Source organism: Acinonyx jubatus, chromosome A1 (genome assembly GCF_027475565.1).
Source record: "Acinonyx jubatus isolate Ajub_Pintada_27869175 chromosome A1, VMU_Ajub_asm_v1.0, whole genome shotgun sequence".
Classification (NCBI taxonomy): Eukaryota; Metazoa; Chordata; class Mammalia; order Carnivora; family Felidae; genus Acinonyx; species Acinonyx jubatus.
In genome coordinates this window covers 115,917,061-115,931,709 of record NC_069380.1, presented here as the reverse complement: position 1 = coordinate 115,931,709, position 14,649 = coordinate 115,917,061, and the positions used below count along the sequence as shown (strand labels likewise).

Here is a 14,649-nt window from a genome sequence, read left to right as displayed (position 1 = left end):
AATCAAGACAGTGTGGTTGTGGCAAAAGGATGGACAAACAGATCCATGGCACATGACGGGAAGTATAGAAACAGACCAACTTATATCAAATGATTTTCAACAAGGGGGCCAAAGTAATTCAATAGGAAAAGGAACATCCTTTCAACAAAAGAACAAAAGAAAAAAGAAAAAAGTCATGAACCTTGACTCCTACCTCAATGAATTCCTACCACATATCACATGCAAAAATCAATGTAAAGTAAGATAGGGGGTTCCTGAGTGGCTCAGTCAGACTTAGGCTCAGGTCATGATCTCCTGGTTCGAGAGTTGGAGCCCTACATCAGGCTCTTTGCTGTCAGGACACAGCCCACCTCAGATCCTCTATTTCCCTCTCTGTGCCCCATCCCCCTCAAAACTAAACATTAAAAATAAACTAAAATAAAATAAGGTAAAGGAAAGAGTCAACATGTATTAAATAAGTGCCCTTTGCTCACCAGGAATACTCACTGCCTCCCCTAACACACTGCTAGAGAAAACACTACACAAGATAAAGTGATATGCTAGTGGCACATATTTGTTGAGATTCTTGCCTTTTCTTGGTTTCCAAGCTTTAGCAAACTCTTCAGGTGAGCAAAAGAAACCAGGTTGAATATGAGAAATTATGTGATTATATGAATTCCTTTTAGAGATCACCAGGGAGGTAATAAAGTTAACATAGTTTGGACAAACAATAGAATCCACACCAGTAAGGAATCCTACCATGACTAACCAGACACACTTTTTTTTTCTTTTAAAGATTAAGAACTGGTTTTTTTTTTTTGTTTTTGTTTTTTTGTTTTTTTCAACGTTTATTTATTTTTGGGACAGAGAGAGACAGAGCATGAACGGGGGAGGGGCAGAGAGAGAGGGAGACACAGAATCGGAAACAGGCTCCAGGCTCTGAGCCATCAGCCCAGAGCCTGACGCGGGGCTCGAACTCCCGGACCGCGAGATCGTGACCTGGCTGAAGTCGGACGCTTAACCAACTGCGCCACCCAGGCGCCCCCAGACACACTTTTATGTATCTTCTTACTAATATTCTATTTCTCTTGACTTGCCAGTAATTCACTCTTTTCAACTTTCTTATTACCCAATTTATCTAAATACACTTTGCAAGGTTAAGATTTCCTTTTCCTTTTTTTGTTACATTTTAGACTGCAATCTTCCAAACCACTGACAGTGATATATAAAAGGGAATTTTAATTGTATATGTTATTCCATAATTTTTCAAATGTTTTTAAAATGTAAGTTGAGTGAAATGTTATGCTAACATTATTTGGATCCACCTGATTACAACGAACAACCCCTATCCAGCATTCTGTGCTACCTCAAATTCACTTTAAGTATCCATACCAGCACAAGGGGGTAGGGAGATATTTGCTGTTGGATCCCAGCTCAGGATCTGAGGTGCAGACTTGGGCAATGAAGGTGCCAGGAGGGCTGTTTTGGGCCACATGGACCACTAGGTGGCCTGGTGGAAAACTGGCCTGCTGTTGTCACCAACGTGTAGGGGGTGGTCCTTCGGCTGGAAGAGAGAGGTAAGAGGTAACATTGTACCCTAGGGTCAGCTCCTAGTCCAGGGCCCCATCTGTTGCAAGCATGTAGTAATTACTGATAAAAGACAGAACTAGTGATAGATTCAATTCTGAATCTATACCAGAAATGTGACCTCCCTGTTTTCTCCCAAATCTGGATCATGTGGGTTTTTTTGTTTTAAAGGTTTTTTTTTAATTTATTTAAGTACTCTCCACAGCCCATGTCAGGCTTGAATTCATGAGTCACATGCTCTTCTGACTAAGCCAGCCAGGTACCCCTGGATCCTGTGTTTTATACAAAGTGATTAGTGTCAAAGGTAGGGAATCTTCAGAAATCATTGTGGAAATAAAAGTAAGTATCAGCTCTGGGATTGTCATTATCACCGAAAATTTTGATCTCAACCTCACCAGGCAACCAGTCCTCCCCATCGCTGTTCCTTGCTTCCAAAACCATGGAACATTTTTAAATCTCATCACAGCCCAATGAACTTAAAAGTTTTCATTTCAACACAACTGTGATCAAGATGAAACTGGATACAGGTACTCTGGGCTGCCAAGATATATCTGATCTCCACTTTACTGCTCTCATATGGATCAGCAGCCCTCATCCTCACCAATGGAAGTGGCTCAGGCAGCATGTTTTCTCAAAGGATGACCCCGTATACATTCTGGCTGAAAATGAGTAGGGAGATACAGTTGCATCAACCACCAGGGTGGAGATCTAAGCAGTGCTGCTTTGGGGCTGCCTTTGACATCTAAGGCTGTCAGGACTAAGCCATGTGAGTTTTGCTTTTCCTAGTCTGTTGGCTTCTCTAACGCAGGTTCAACCTATTTGTTTCCACTGTTGATCTCTTTTACTTCAAAGACAAATATAGTCCTGCTGCTAAGGTGGCAAAATTGATTCCAACATCAGTGTCTTCTGTAGGTTCTATTACAAATCTTGCCCCAAGCTGGGTCAACTCAGACATTTAAGTCAGTAACACTCCTGCTGAACTTTGCATCTTGACTATCTAATGTAGAAAACATTTAAAGGATTTTCAACTACCATTTCTAAACATTTGACACAAACCATGGCATATGGGCATATCTGTTTCAGGTCCATCCTGTTACAATTAAGTGTCCGCTTTCTTAACTCAGAGTGAAGTATTCTTTTACCACATTAATCCACAGCTTCTGAACAACCAAGTCCTGGACACATAGACCTATATCCTTGGAAGGGTCCAATGAATAAAGTCACCCAGCAGAAACCTTACAGATCTCCCTGTTAACCTCTATTTCCACACTGACTCACAGCAACACTCTAAGTCTCTGCCTTAGGACTGCAGCCTGAAGTAATCAGAGTTCAATGATCTGAAGAGTTGAGAAAGATGTTTCTCACTGGAATTTGTAGACTGAGAAGCAGCAGTAGTACAGCCTTATTCATGCAATTAAATATTCCTGGGAATTTATATTCTCACTGACTCCAGCATATGAGGTCAAAGTGGTGACTTGTTTTTTTTAAATTTTTTTTAATGTTTATTTATTCTTGAGACAGAGTGTGAAAAAGGGAGGGGAGAGAGAGAGAGGGAGACACAGAATCCGAAACAGGCTTCAGGCTCTGAGCTGTCAGCACAGAGCCCGACATGGGGCTCAAACCCACAAACTGTGAGATCATGACCTGTGCCGAAGTCGGACACTTAACCGACTGAGCCACCCAGGCGCCCCATGACTTGTTTTTATAGCTCTTCATGCTTAAGTTATTTTTTAGGTTGTCTCTTTTTTAAAAAAAAAAATTTTGTGGGGCGCCTGGGTGACTCAGTCGGTTAAGAGTCTGATTCTTGATTTCAGCTCAGGTCATGATCTCACAGTTTGTGAGATGGAGCCCCAGGGTTAGGCTCAGCGCTGACAGCACAGAGCCTACTTGGGATTTTCTCTCTCCCCTTCCCCTGTTTGCACTCTCTCTCTCTCTCTCTCTCTCTCTGAAATAAATTAATAAACTTATAAAATTAAATAAAATAAGTTTACTTTAATTTTTTTTTTGTATGGAAGTCTCAGGATGAACAACTGGCTGGATCTTCAGCTGCAAATATGCAGAAAGCATCTAAGAAGTTTCACAATATTGAAAGCTTATGTACAGAGGCAACTATTTAAAAATGTTGACACATCTCCAGTTCCTTGGCTTTGCATAGATAGGTCAGAGAGTTGGCTCTTATTAGGAGTTTGATATAGAGGAAAAGCACATGTAAAATAAGTAGTTTGTGCTATGATTTTTCCCCAAGAGACTACTTTCTAATCACTGAACTGAAGCCTTTTACTGAATATTTAGAAGGGGTACAAACCATTGTATGGAATGCTTCAGAGACTTAAAGATGAACTAAGAAATTATACTTGTCCTTCTATGGCTTCTCTAAGAGAAATTGTGGAGATATTGATTTCTTTTACATACAAATTATTGAGTCTATGGTTCATCTGATAACAATTTCTTCACATTTTTCTGAACCACAACTCTTCCCATTTGGTATCAAGTAAACTCATACTCTAGCAAAGATATTTTCAGGGCACCTGGGTCACTCAGTCAGTTAAGCGTCTGACTCTTGATTTCAGCTCAGGTCATGATCTCACAGTTTGTAGGTATGAGCCCTGAGCCCAGGCTCTGTACTGACAGCATGGATCATGCTTAGGATTCTCTCTCTCTCTCTCTCTCTCTCTCTCTCAACCCCCCCCCCACCGCTTATGTTCTCTGTCTCTTTCTGAAAATACATAAACATTAAAAATTTTTCAATTACATTTCATAAGCTATCTTTTCCTATCACATTTTAAGAATCCTAAACAGTGTGTTCTTTTATTGATAGCTTTTCATTAGATATGGTTTCCTAAAAATGAACTCTAAGTGTAACTCTAGAGAGTAGTAAACCTATTTGATCAACATCTCTTTGATCAACAACCCTTCACAGGTGTTTGCTTTAAAATTTTTTGAAGTAGCTTTACTGAGGTATAACTGACATACAAAGAACTACACATATTTCATGTGGAGGTGTTTTTTTTTAACCTGGAATATGGCACAAGGAAAAAATATAATTTTCATTAGAACTGTTCATGATCACAGCTATACTCTGTCACATGTAACTAAGAAAACTGTGATAAAGCCCATTTATTTATCATTAGCCTTCTAATTCAGTTTAAAATGATGTATGGGGGGGGCGCCTGGGTGGCTCAGTCGGTTAAGCGTCTGACTTCAGCTCAGGTCATGATCTCACGGTCCGTGAGTTCGAGCCCCGCATCGGGCTCTGTGCTGACCGCTCAGAGCCTGGAGCCTGTTTCAGATTCTGTGTCTCCCTCTCTCTCTGACCCTCCCCTGTTCATGCTCTGTCTCTCTCTGTCTCAAAAATAAATAAACGTTAAAAAAATAAAGACTGCAGAGATTAAATCTCCAGAAAAAAAATAAAAAAATAAAATGATCTACGGGTTGCATAGTCTCAACAAGATGTACAGTCTCACCAAGAATCCTAGCCTATTTCTGCTTCAAACAGCATAAAATCTCTTCTAGAATGGATGTGGAGGAAGAATATCTGTTGGCAGATTACATTTCCACTTCAGGTGATATGAAATAGTGGAGCTGCAACTTTTAAGTTATAGCTGAACACTTTAACTTATTAGATTAAATGAATGCAAACCCACCTTCCTTAACACACAGGAAGAAAACAAAGTCTTTCACATAATTTCATTACTGGAACAAACACAAAAGAAGCATCCAAACCTACTGCCTAGTTTCTGTAAAAAATATCAACAAGTATACTAATTATCAATCCTAAATTATCAACAAATATTCTAAAGCTAAGACTGACATGTTATATTAAATGTGTTATGTTAGCTTAAACTCTCATGTTGCCAAAACCAAATGACTCCAACTTTCAGGTTTTGATGATACTTTTTCCAGTTAAATCATCCTAACAATCCTAATGAAGTAAAAAGTTCCTTTAAAGGAGAAATTTCATAGGACCCTTGGTTAGGTTTCACTATGGTTCAGAAAGAGAAAAATTAACACTCCTACAACTGTCCCATCCAAAACAATGGTTCCTGATCTTTTATGACCCCAAACAGGGGTTTCTCAATCAAGAATGTGCCTAGGGAGATCCTTTGCCCATTCTGCCATGTGAGGTCACAGCCAAAAGCCTGTGATCTAGAAGGAAGCCCTCACCTGACCATCCTGGCACCCTTATCTCAGAATTCCGGCCTTCAAAACAGTGAGCAATACATTTCTGTTGATAAGCTATTCATCATCTAATCCCCTTTGGTGAAGGGGATCAATTGGTATAAACCAGTTATAAAGTAAGTCATAGGGATGTAATACACAACAAAGGGAAGTCAGTAATACTGTAATAACTTTGTGTAGTGACAGACAGTAACTACACCTATGGTCAATGTAACATACAGCATAGAGAATTGTCAATAATATTGTAATAACTCTGTATAGTGACAATAACTAGACATATCAAGGTGATCATTTCATAACATATAAAAACGCTGAATCACTGTCATACACCTGAAACTAATACAATATTGTATGTCAATTATAATTCAGTTTTTTAAAAAATTTATAAATGAATGCACCTAAGCACTTAAGCTTTTTAAATTAGCTTTCATAAAAATTCTAGAATAGTTTTACTTCCATTCACTTGTCATCCCATTGTACCACCCATAGAAGCACACAAATCATTACTTTTCACAAAACGTCAAGTAAGCTAATATTGAAAGCTTGACTCCTTTTTATATCAACAATGTAAAAATATGGCCACCATTAATTACCTATTATAAACAAGATGGTTTATATGTTATCACTACTCCTCACCACAATCTTTCAAATTATACATTATCTCTATTTTGCTGAAGCTGCTAGAGATTTAAAAAACTTGTTAAAGGTCACAAATTTAGGAATTACCTCATTGCAAAGCTGCTACTTTTCTATATTATATCTTAGAATACTGACAGCAAGTAATCCCCAGAGCACACACATTTGTCCATTCATTCACTTAACAACTAATTAATGGAGCCTATTTAGCTCAACTGAAAGCATTAGTTAAGATCATTGCTATATGAGATACAGCCTAAAGGTCATGATTGTTCATTGTCCCAACTTGTAATCATATGTCTCTAAATCAGGTTAAGTGAACAGAAGTCAGCATAACTGGACTATAGCAGTTTAGTTTCCCAAATAATTTCTGTTGTGTGTTAGGTCTTTCATTTTGAATTGACCACCATATGAAAACCAGCCTTGTGATAAACATTTTGATAGCTTTTACAGAACAGGATGTTACACTGCCCTCTAATCCTGATGATATCATTTAGAAAGTTCTACTCATTAAGTTTCACCTGGAACTTAAAATACAAAATTTACATTTTTAGATCAGCTCAAAAACTTCCTTTAAAAAAAATCAGACAGAACCATACTATTTTTCCTTTTTTTGTCTTGGTTGTCACAAAATATAAAGTGACATGTGAATTTCATTACCAGTAACACGTCTCACTTTAGGGTCATTTGATTACCTTTCTTTCTCAAACGATTTGTAACTTCTTCCGTAAGTCCAGATATTAACTACTGTATCTTTGGAAGGAGACAGGCAACAACAACAAAAAATAAGGATGCTAGGATTCCCTAGTCCTGTATGGAATTCACTAAAAAATCCAGGCTTTTCACAGATTCTAGCAATGTTTTCCTAAGACTACTATACATTAGTGTTCAATTTAGGTTCAACATTATACTAGAAGCATAAGGCTCTCAAGAAACACTTAGAATCTGAGCACTATCCAAAAATTTTTTCCGTGTGTGAAAGTTACAGGAAACATATAAAAGAGATTACTACATATTCACCACATTACCAAAACACTCAAAACACAATTTGTTAGCTGCGTGTTCCACAAAGTCATCATTAAGATCAGCAGTACGGGTAAACTAAAGAAATACCTCACCTGGAAACACATACAGACATTGCCATCCCAAAATCTCTAGTAAGTCTAAAAAATAAACAATCTCTTCAGTTTTTCTTCATGACAACACTTACACTGTTTGCATATTTCTTTTTTATTTTTTTAAGATTTTATTTTTAAGTAATCGCTATACTCAACATGGGGCTCAAACTCACAACCTCAAGATCAAGAGTCACATGATCTACCAACTAAGCCAGCCAGTTGCCCCTGTTTGCACATTTCACTGAGAAAGTTTTAAGCATGTAGGAAATAAACCTGGTGTATTTTTAAGTTCAAGAATTGTATGAAACCATGTAATGACTTAAGACCTGAGAAAGTACAAATGTATGCATTACTAATGACCAGAATTACTTCACGTTAAAAGAAATTAAATGCACTTCATTAATTCATTAGCAATTTCATATGTAGTTAGAAGCCCCTCTACCCATAAAAGTTTATTAAAAATTTCATTTATGCTTTTCATAAATTACAGTGAATTTCTCTACAAGAATGTGTAAGTAGGCTCTTCGCCAGCAGAGAGCCCAACATAGGGCCTGAACTCAGGACCCTGAGATCAAGACCTGAGCTGATATCAACAAAACAACACTTAACCCACTGAGCCACCCAGGTGCTCCAAGAATTTGTGGTTTTAACAGATAAACTAGCATCAGCTGTTCAACATAAAAATGTTATGTACGGGCACCTGGGTGGCTCAGTCAGTTGGCCCCGGACTTTTGCTCAGTTCATAATCTAGCAGTTTCTGAGTTCCAGGCCCCATCTGGCTTGCTGCTGTCAGCACAGAGCCCACTTCAGATCCTCTGTCCCCCCTTCTCTGCCCCTCCCCTGTTTGCATGCTCTCAAAAACTAACATTTTAAAAAATGTTGCACAGCCAATGGTAAATAAAAAGACCAATTAAAAGCAGGCATATCTTGTTAATTAGAAAAATTACACAGGATACTAACAAAGTACTAGAGTGGTTACAATATTATAATATACAAACACTATCACAAATAAGGCGTGAGAGAAGGCGTGATGGGAGCCCTGAGAGAAGACCTCCAGGTTGGTCACTGGTGTCTGCCACGCGTATACAAATTTTTTACTGTGTGCTTTATCAATGCTGAATATATACTGAATATACATTCATTAATGGATAGTTATATTTAGAAAATGCCAACTACCTAACAGCAGAAAAGGGTCGTTTCTCCCACTGCACTCCCGGCTCAGGCGCGTGACCGCATCATCAGGCTGTGGGAAGATCACGTGGTTCCCGCGAGAGTCCGCAGAGAGGGAAACCTCGCGGAATATGTCTGCGGGAAAGCGCGCACCCTGTCCACGCCCACAAAGCGCGAGGCGGACACGCCCACCAGCCCGCCTCTTGAACCCTGGAGCAGACTCGAGGCGTGCCAGCGCCTCAGACTGAGCGCCAGCCGCACGATAACAATGACGTGGAAGACGCAGGAGGTTGCGGCTACGGCCACCACCAAGTACAGCGTGTGGTCTGAAGAGTCAGGGTCAGCTGGAGGCTGGACATTGCCCAGATCAGCCGGAAGTCTAGGATGCTGTCGGCGAAGGCCACGGTGAGCGTGACGGTGGCCGAGAGAGGGGGCTGGCGGTGATCCTGCACCACCACCACCAGGCTCTGCTTGAGCGAATCGCTGTCCAGCAGGGCCCGTGCAGTGAGCACCTCGCCCGTGTGCAGCCCCACCGCAAAGAGCCCTGGCTCGCTAGCCTTGAGCAGACTGTAGAACAGCCAGGTGTTCTGACCAGAGTGGTTGTCCACCGCCACCACCTTGGTCACCAAGGTGCCGGGCTCTGCGGATCGTGGTGCCAGCTCCACGCCTGTGGAAACGTCAGTGGAGAGGGTGGGGTACAGGACTTCTGTCACGTTGTCATTCTGGTCCACCACGAACAGGCTCAGAGACACATTGATGCTGAGTGGAGGATCGCCGCTGTCACGCGCCATCACTTGTAGCTGCATGTCTTGGAACTGCTCATAGCCGAAGGACCGCAGTGCATACAGAACGCCAGTGTTGGAGTTGATGGAAATGTAGGATAGCGGTAGTCCAGGGAGGGTGTTCTTGGCTAGGAAGTAAGTGACCTGGGCGTTCTCTCCATAGTCGGGGTCGTAGGCCATTTTTTTTTTTTTTTACCTTGTCATGTATTTCTTTTTTTTCCCCAATATATGAAATTTATTGTCAAATTGGTTTCCATACAACACCCAGTGCTCATCCCAAAAGGTGCCCTCCTCAATACCCATCACCCACCCTCTCCTCCCTCCCTCCCCCCATCAACCCTCAGTTTGTTCTCAGTTTTTAAGAGTCTCTTATGCTTTGGCTCTCTTCCACTCTAACCTCTTTTTTTTTTTTCCCTTCCCCTCCCCCATGGGTTTCTGTTAAGTTTCTCAGGATCCACATAAGAGTGAAACCATATGGTATCTGTCTTTCTCTGTATGGCTTATTTCACTTAGCATCACACTCTCCAGTTCCATCCACATTGCTACAAAGAGCCATATTTTCTTCTTTCTCATTGCCACGTAGTACTCCATTGTGTATATAAACCACAATTTCTTTATCCATTTATCAGTTGATGGACATTTAGGCTCTTTCCATAATTTGGCTATTGTTGAGAGTGCTGCTATAAACATTGGGGTACAAGTGCCCCTATGCATCAATACTCCTGTATCCCTTGGGTAAATTCCTAGCAGTGCTACTGCTGGGTCATAGGGTAGGTCTATTTTTAATTTTTTGAGGAACCTTATGGAGGCTCTTCTAGGGTTGTTCTCTGCAATATAGGTAGATTAGAAAGCGTCGGAGAAGGCGGGCAGGTTGTCTTTGGTGTCTGTTACTTTCAGTGAGACGTGAGTTTCTGTGGACAGGGGAGGACTTCCTCTGTCACTGGCGATCACCGTGATGTATCTAGGAACCTTTTCTCAGTCTAGGAGTGTGTCTGTCACTAATGTATAGTAATTTCCACAAGACTTTTATAATTTAAATGGCACATACTCGGATGAAACACGTCACTTGTCCACTTTCCCCAGAGTCTTGATCATTTACATTTAAAAGGACAATTAATGTCCCTCTGGGAGAGTTTTCCAGAATGCAGCTGGAGAGAGAGAGAGGTGACAACTATTTCGGGGGCATTATCATTTACATCCAATATTGTGATCAGGACTTTGGCTCCTGCAGAATATCCTGTTTTATCCATTGCTTGCCTTTCCATCTCGTAGAATCTCGATTCCTCATGGTTCAGGTCCCCTATTGTTGAAATTGTCCCTAAATTAGCATCTAGTTTGAAAACCGGGGCCGCATTGTAGTCTACATAACAGAAGGAATGTCACTTCCGCATTGGCTCCTTCGTCAGAGTTGGCGGCCCTTACCAGAAGCAGCTTAGTGCCCACCACCATATTCTCTGGAACGCTCACGCGGTACTCGGACTGAGCAAATATTGGTGCGTTGCCATTCACATCAGCTGCCATTACACGAATTCGCTCAGTGCCTATGCGCACTGGGTCACCCCCCATCGGAGGCTGTGAGAACCAGGTGATGAACAGCCTTCTGCTCCCGGTCCAAGGTGCGCTCCAAAACCAGTTCTGGATACTTGTTACCATCCACTCCACTTTGCACGTCCAGGCAGAGGTGAGTATTATTACTACTGAGTCCGTAGCTCTGAAGAGAGTTCTTCCCGATATCCGGATCCCAAGCATGGGGAAGCGGGAACTGCAACCCAGTGGCTGCGTTTTCACTCATTTTTATTTCTAATTCACCTTCCCGGAAATAGGGGGCATTATCATTAATGTCTCTCACTTCTATCACTACCTCGTATATTTTTACTTTATCTTCCAACAGAATCTCCAGATTTAATTGACACTTGAAGACCCCTGTCTATCCTGTCTGCAGAGATAAGGCTGCCGCTTCGGGCGTTTAGAGCGAAAAGCTGAGTCCTACCTCTGGAGACCATACGGACTCCGCGCTCCTCTAGCTCCCAGGGCTCCAACCCCAGGTCCTTGACGATGTTGCCCACCCTGAGCCTTTCTCCAGCTCCTCAGGAACTGAATAGTGAATTTGGGTTCATCTGGTTTCCCACAGAATCCCCAGGAGAACTCCCAGCAAGACAAGCCCTTTGCAGTCGCCTAGGAATCATTGTCACTTTCCTCCAAGATTATTTTCATTTCTTCCCTTGACTACCGAAGTAAGGTCCAGCTTTTCCAGTCTTCAGAATCCAACAGTTTCTTCACAATCCTGAGATGGTTAGCTTCTGTGTTTTGCGCTTCACGCCCCTCCCGGGCAAGCAGGAGGCAAGCAGGAACTCTGTTGTTCTTTTCCTGATTAGTGAACAGCGGTGCTCAGAGCCCTAACGAATTACTGCACGATCTTGAGGATTTTTGGTTTTTGTACCATAAATAGCTCCACCTACTGTTCTTCAAATAGGCATGGAAGTAGGGCCAAGTAAAAAACTACAGTGTTCCTTTTAATAGAAACTTCAGTGAGCTTATTTTTATTTCCGAGCTTATTTTTATTTCTCTAAAATTTTTCATACAGAGTCACTTTCTTGAGATTATTTTCTGTAGCTGTAGGTGTATTCTGTCTTTTTCAATGAGCTTTTAAATGAATCTGAAGTTTCTGTACAAAGTAATTTCAACCTTATAATTTTAGTGCACCTAATTTGATATCACCACCCCAAAAAGACACCTATTGTGTGACATGTCCCTAGGAAATTACTGTTTTCAGATATCCTTTAATAGAATAAACTTTCTCACTTGCTGTGATAGGTGGCATTTTTTTAACAGAATTCTCAAAGTTACCTATATAGAACTATTGTTGTTCTATAGATTGTTAACATCTAATATTTAAAAATCAAAATTTCACCACATGGAAACCTAAAAATAAGAAATGGAATTGTATACATTATCAGAAGCACACTGACAAGAAGTCAACTGAGTAAGACACATCAACATTTTTAGGACAAAATGGAAGCATTTCAACTTGCATTTACAGGAAATGAGGGTAGTACTTCACAACTTACTAATACATTATATTACAAAATAGTGTTTGAGAAAATTAGCAATCCAAAGAATATTACAAACTTACCTTTTTCTGAGTAACAAACCCAATTCCAATTACTGAAAATGGTAATACATTCAAAAGCCCACCAAAATACAAGAAAAATTCTCGCTACTCTGCTTTCATGAATGTAAACATTTAGATTCTGATGAAAAGCATGTTTGGCAGGCACACCACAATGTATCTTTATTTTTTTTTAAATGATCCAGTTTCATTCTTTTTTTTTTAAATTTTTTTCAACATTTATTTATTTTTGGGACAGAGAGAGACAGAGCATGAACGGGGGAGGGGCAGAGAGAGAGGGAGACACAGAATCGGAAACAGGCTCCAGGCTCTGAGCCATCAGCCCAGAGCCTGACGCGGGGCTCGAACTCCCGGACCGCGAGATCTTGACCTGGCTGAAGCCGGACGCTTAACCGACTGCGCCACCCAGGCGCCCCTACAATGTATCTTTAAAACTGGGAGGAAATCTGCAGGTAGTTCTGAGAAAAGATTGAGAAGAAAATTAGCCTATTCAGGGGGATTCAAAAAATCTCTAGCAAACATACCTAAATATTGTCAAATCATTACTCTGTCCTTTAAAAAAAACCAAACAACCTTGTGCATTTTCCTCTCACTTTGTAGCTATAAAGAAGAAGCCTTATTATATTCAAGATATCAATATTCTGAGAAAGGTAAACACCCACAGGAAGAAAACATTTATGTTTCAGCTACAAATATTTCTGTGGCAACAACATCATAATACCCACTTCTCACAGTAAAAGAGATTGGGGGGGGGGGGCGGGTAAAGACTATCTCAGGTGAAATTGTCAAAATATTTCAAAATACTTGAGGGCTAATAATGAAGTTACGGGTCCACACAGAAAGGAACAGAAAATATTGAGTGGGCAAACGAAGTGATAGAACATATGATTTAAGATTTTTTTGCCAAAATAGTTTTAAAATTAAAAACCAAACCTACGTATTGAAACTCACATGGGCAGAAGCAGCAGTAGCGTTAGAGCTTATTTTGTTATTCTCCTCAGTGACACTTATTACCAAAGAAGCTTCATTAGAGAGATCTCCTCGGGGACCTATTTCTGACGTCATAGTTAGAAAATTAAGCCGTGTTTTCTGAGAATCGGAGGCAATGTACGTATTGTAGGAATAAGGCAAAGTTTCAGGATTACAGGTGGGAGAAACTCCTGGTCCAATCTTATGACAGAAACCAGGTTGAATGCAGTTCCAGGCAGTTTGGGTGATGGAGCATCGCAGGCGCAGGGCCACCGCCAGAATCACCGCAAGGAGGAAGAGCACCGAGATCAAGGCCAAAGCCACCACCAGGTAAAACTGCAGCTCGGCCTGGGGGTCAGAGGGCTCCGGGCGGTCGCTGACATCCGGCAGTACTTCTTGGAGGCTGTCGGCGAAAACCAGGTGCAGCGTGGCGGTGGCAGAGAGGGGCGGCTGTCCCCCGTCCCGCACGGCGACCAGCAGGCGCTGGCGGGCCGCGTCCCTGTCGCCCAAAGCACGCGCGGTGCGCACCTCGCCCGTGCGCAGCCCCAGGCTGAAGAGTCCGGGCTCGCTGGCCTGCAGCACGTGGTACGACAGCCACGCATTGTGTCCCGAGTCGGCGTCCACCGCCACCACCTTGGTGACCAGGTAGCCGGGCTGCGCGGCGCGCGGCACCGTGTCGAAGAGCGCCGAGCCGTCGGGCCCCAGCGCCGGGTACAGCACCCTAGGCGCGTTATCGTTGCGGTCGCCCACCAACACGCGCAGGCTCACGTTGGCGCTGAGCGCGGGCGAGCCCTGGACGCGGGCCTGCACCGTCAGCTCGAAAGCGCGCAGCTGCTCGTGGTCGAAGGCGCGCTGCGCGAACACCACGCCGCTCTGCGCGCTCACGGACACGTAGGACGCCAGCGCCCGTGGCTCCAGGTCGCTGGCCACGATGGAGTAGGAGACGTGGCCGTTGGGTCCCAGGTCGGGGTCGGAGGCGCTGACTTGGGCGATGGAGGCTCCTGGAGGGTTGTTCTCGGCAATGTGGACCATATAGAACGCCTGTTCGAAAATGGACGCATTGTCGTTGACATCTGCAATGTGCACAGTGATGCTTGAG

At 42.3% G+C, this 14,649-nt stretch overlaps 1 protein-coding gene and 1 pseudogene across 16 annotated transcripts in view; both read right to left on the bottom strand.

Moving 5' to 3' along the window:
- Positions 1-14,649, bottom strand: part of LOC106967305 (protocadherin gamma-C4) — a 174,863-nt gene that overhangs the window by 54,270 nt on the left and 105,944 nt on the right. The gene's annotated exons all lie outside the window — the stretch shown is intronic.
- LOC128311668 (protocadherin gamma-A12-like) lies at positions 9,709-11,558 on the bottom strand (annotated as a pseudogene).